We start from the raw sequence: 5,026 nt of genomic DNA, 5'->3' as shown, positions 1-5,026 counted from the left end.
AACCACCCCTACAGGAAATATTGAAAGGGGTCCTCTAAGTAAAGAGAGAGCCTAAAAGTAGTAGACCAGAAAGGAACAGAGAGACAATATACAGTAATAATCACCTTATTGGCAATGCAATTGCAGTAAATTCATATCTTTCAATAGTTACCCTGAATATAAATGAGCCAAAAGACACAGGATGTCAGAATGGATAAAAAAACAAAACCAATCAATATGCTGTCTACAAGAAACTCATTTTAGATCCAAAGACACCTCCAGATTTAAAGTGAGGTGGTGGAAAAAGGGGGTGGAAAACAATTTACCATGCTAATGAACATCGAAAGAAATCTGGGGTGGTAGTCCTTATATCAGATAAATTAGATTTTAAGCCAAAGACTATAATAAGAGATTAGGAAGAAGAACACTATATCATACTTAAAGGGTCTGTCCAACAAGAAGATCTAACAATTTTAAATATCTATGCTCCTAATGTGGGAGCAGCCATCTATATAGATCAATTAATAACAAAATCAAAGAAATACCTTGATAATAATACAATAGCAGTAGAGGACCTTAACACCCCCCTCACTAAAATGGACAGGTCATCCAAGCAAAAGATCAACAAGGAAATAAAGGCCTATAAAGGAAATAAATGACACAATGGACCGGATGGACATCACAGATATATTCGGAACATTCCATCCCAAAGCAACAGAATACACATTCTTTTCTAGTTCACATGGATCATTCTCCAGAACAGATCACATCCTGGGTCACAAATCAGGTCTCAACTGGTACCAAAAGATTGGGATCATTCCCTGCCTATTTTCAGACCACAATGCTCTGAAGCTAGAACTCAATCACAAGAGGAAAGTTGGAAAGAACTCAAATACATGGAGGCTAAAGAACATCCTACTAAAAAATGAATGGGTCACCCAGGAAATTAAAGAATTGAAAAAATTCATGGAAACAAATGATAATGAAAACACAACTGTTCAGGGATGCCTGGGTGGCTCAGTTGGTTGGGCAGCTGCCTTCGGCTCAGGTCATGATCCCAGTGTCCTGGGATCCAGTCCCACATTGGGCTCCTTGCTCAGCAGAGAACCTGCTTCTCCCTCTGCTTGTGCTTGCTCTCTCACTCTCTCTCTCTCTCTGACAAATAAATAAATAAATAAAATCTTTTAAAAACACACACACACATAACTGTTCAAAATCTGTGGGACGCAGCAAAGACGGTCCTGAGAAGAAAGTATATAGCCATACAAGCCTTTCTCAAGAAACAACAAAGGTCTCAAATACACAACCTAACCCTACACCTAAAACAGCTGGAGAAAGAACAGCAAAGAAAGCCTAAACCCAGCAGGAAAAGATAAATAATAAAGAGCAGAGCAAAAATCAATGAAATAGAAACAAACAAACAAACAAACAAAAAAAGACCAATAGAACAAATCAATGAAACAAGGAGCTGGTTCTTTGAAAGAACTAATAAGATTGATAAATCCCTGGCCAGACATCTCAAAAAGAAAAGAGAAAGGAGCCAAATAAATAAAATCATGAATGAAAGAGGACAGATCACAACTAACACCAAAGAAATACAAACAATTATAAGAATACATTATGAGCAACGCTATGCCAGCAACTTTGACAATCTGGAAGAAATGGAAGCATTCCTAGAGACTAAAAACTACCAAAACGGAACCAGGAAGAAATAGAAAACCTGAACAGACCCATAACCAGTAAGGAGAGTGAAGCACCCATCCAAAAATCTCCCAACAAACAAGAGCCCAGGACCAGATGGCTGCCCAGGAGAATTTTACCAAACATTTGAAAAAGAATTAATACCTATTCTCCTGAAACTGTTCCAAAAAATAGAAATGGAAGGAAAACTTCCAAACACATTTTATGAGGCCAGCATTACCTTGATCCAAAATCCAGACAAAGAGCCCATCAATAAAGAGTATTACAGACCAATATCCTTGATGAACATAGATGCGAAAATTCTCACCAAAATACTAGCCAATAGGATCCAACAGTACATTAAAAGGATTATTCTCCACGACCAAGTGGGATTTATTCCAGAGCTGCAAGGTTGGTCCAACATCCACAAATCAATCAGTGTGATACAATACATTAATAAAAGAAAGAACAAGAACCATATGATACTCTCAATAGATGCTGAAAAAGCATTTGACAAAGTACAGCATCTTTTCTTGATCAAAACTCTTCAAAGTGTAGGGATAGAGGGTACATACCTCAATATCATCAAAGCCATCTATGAAAAGTCCACAGCAAATATCATTCTCAATGGAGAAAAACTGAGAGCTTTTCCACTAAGGTCAGAAACATGGAAGGGATGTTCGTAATGACCACTGCTATTCAACATAGTACTAGAAGTCCTAGCCTCAGCAATCAGACAACAAAAAGAAATTAAAGGCATCCAAATCAGCAAAGAAGAAGTCAAACTATCACTCTTTGCAGATATGATACAATACATTATGTGGAAAACCCAAAAGACTCCACTCCAAATCTGCTAGAACTTGTACAGGAATTCACTAAAGTGTCAGGATATAAAATCAATGCACAGAAATCAGTTGCATTTCTATACACCAACAGCAAGACAGAATAAAGAGAAATTAAGGAGTTGACACATTTACAATTGCACGCAAAACCATAAGATACCTAGGAGAAAATCTAACCAAGGAGGCAAAGAATCTGTACTCAGAAAACTATAAAGTACTCATGAAAGAAATTGAGGAAGACACAAAGAAATGGAAAAATGCTCCATCTTCATGGATTGGAAGAACAAATATTGTGAAAATGTCTATGCTACCTAAAGCAATCTACATGTTTAACTCAATCCCTATCAAAATACCATCCTTTTTTTTTTCAAAGAAATGGAACAAATAATTCTAAAATTTATATGGAACCAGAAAAGACCTCGAATAGCCAGAGGAATGTTGAAAAAGAAAACCAAAGTTGGTGGAATCACAATTCCAGACTTTAAACTCTATTACAAAGCTGTCATCATCAAGACAGTATGGCACTGGACAAAAACAGACACATATATCAATGGAATAGAATAGGGAGCCCAGAAAAAGACCCTCAATTCTATGGTCAACTAATCTTTGACAAAGCAGGAAAGAATGTCCAATGGAAAAAAAGACAGCCATTTCAACAAATGGTATTGGGAAAATTGGACAGCTACATGCAGAAAAATGACATTGGACCATTTCCTTACACCCCACACAAAAATAGACTCAAAATGGATGAAGGACCTCAATGTGAGAAAGGAATCCATCAAAATCCTTGAGGAGAACACAGGCGCAACCTCTTCGACCTCAGCCGCAGCAACATCTTCCTAGGAACATCGCCAAAGGCAAGGGAAGCAAGGGAAAAAATGAACTATTGGGATTTTATGAAGATCAAAAGCTTTTGCACAGCAAAGGAAACAGTTAACAAAACCAAAAGACAACTGACAGAATGGGAGAAGATATTTGCAAACGACATATCAGATAAAGGACTAGTGTCCAAAATCTATAAAGAACTTAGCAAACTCAACACCCAAAGAACAAATAATCCAATCAAGAAATGGACAGAGGACAGGAACAGACATTTCTGCAAAGAAGATATCCAGATGGCCAACAGACACATGAAAAAGTGCTCCATATCACTCGGCATCAGGGAAATACAAATCAAAACCACAATGAGATATCACCTCACACCAGTCAGAATGGCTAAAATCAACAAGTCAGGAAATGACAGATGCTGGTGAGGATGCGGAGAAAGGGGAACCCTCCTACACTGTTGGTGGGAATGCAAGCTGGTGCAACCACTCTGGAAAACAGCATGGAGGTTCCTCAAAATGTTGAAAATAGAACTGCCCCATGACCCAGCAATTGCACTACTGGGTATTTACCCTAAAGATACAAACGTAGTGATCCAAATTCAACACCCAAAGAACAAATAATCCAATCAAGAAATGGGCAGAGGACATGAACAGACATTTCTGAAAATATATTTTATTTAACCCAATACACCTGAAATATTGTCAATTTATAATCCGGCTTATTTTTAAAATATTAAGTTAACAATAATGCTAAATTCTGAGCCCTTTGGGGCCACTAAATTCTTATTTAAAGAAACAAATGAAGATCATAAAAACTAAAATCCATCTTCAATTTTTCTTCTAAGACAGCAAGATTTCAAAATCCAAAGAAAACATGCATGAATTTACCAATGTGGAATGTCTATATTGACTAGTAAACAATGCTTAATAAACTACAGGTATAAAATGTATGGAAAATTCAGTTAAAATTTTTCAGATACTTTGAAGCCCAAGTAATCATTTGTTAGCAAATATTGCAAGCCTTGAACTCAAAGGCTATTTTAAAAGGCCTTTTTAAAAACGACATTTTAAAATTACTTACAGTGAAAAATATTTAAAGTTATAAACTGTATCCATGTAAAGTTATATATCATATCCATGGATTTAGTAACTAAAAACATTTTTAGTAGTCATGTTCTATGGATATGATTACAGACATCCAGTTATCTAGGAGGCAGAAAATATCTTATTTCTAATTGTTCATTAAACAAAACATTGACTTTATTTAATTCTACATTGTTTCTAGGATTGTGAAACTGTTTATTAATATATTAATTAATTTTTAATATCCCAGAACATAGTTCTATTTTACCTAAATATAAAAGTAACCAGAAAGGCAGGTAATATTAATGAGCAGTCTATGTCAGCTTCTTTAAAAGGGATGAAATGTTTCTAACTACTATTCACAATATGTTGAAACTGATAAGGAAACTAAATTATTAACACACATTGAAAGAGTGAACACATTTTTCAATAAATATCTAATATAGTCCTCTATCAAAAATGAATAATTTTAGGGGCGCCTGGGTGGCTCAGTGGTTAAGCCGCTGCCTTCGGCTCGGGTCATGGTCTCAGGGTCCTGGGATCGAGCCCCGCATCGGGCTCTCTGCTTAGCAGGGAGCCTGCTTCCTCCTCTCTCTCTGCCTGCCTCTCTGCCTA

The sequence above is a fragment of the Mustela nigripes genome, chromosome X (genome assembly GCF_022355385.1).
Source record: "Mustela nigripes isolate SB6536 chromosome X, MUSNIG.SB6536, whole genome shotgun sequence".
Taxonomy (NCBI): Eukaryota; Metazoa; Chordata; class Mammalia; order Carnivora; family Mustelidae; genus Mustela; species Mustela nigripes.
The sequence above is the reverse complement of the archived record's forward strand: the minus strand, read 5'-3'. Positions refer to the sequence as shown.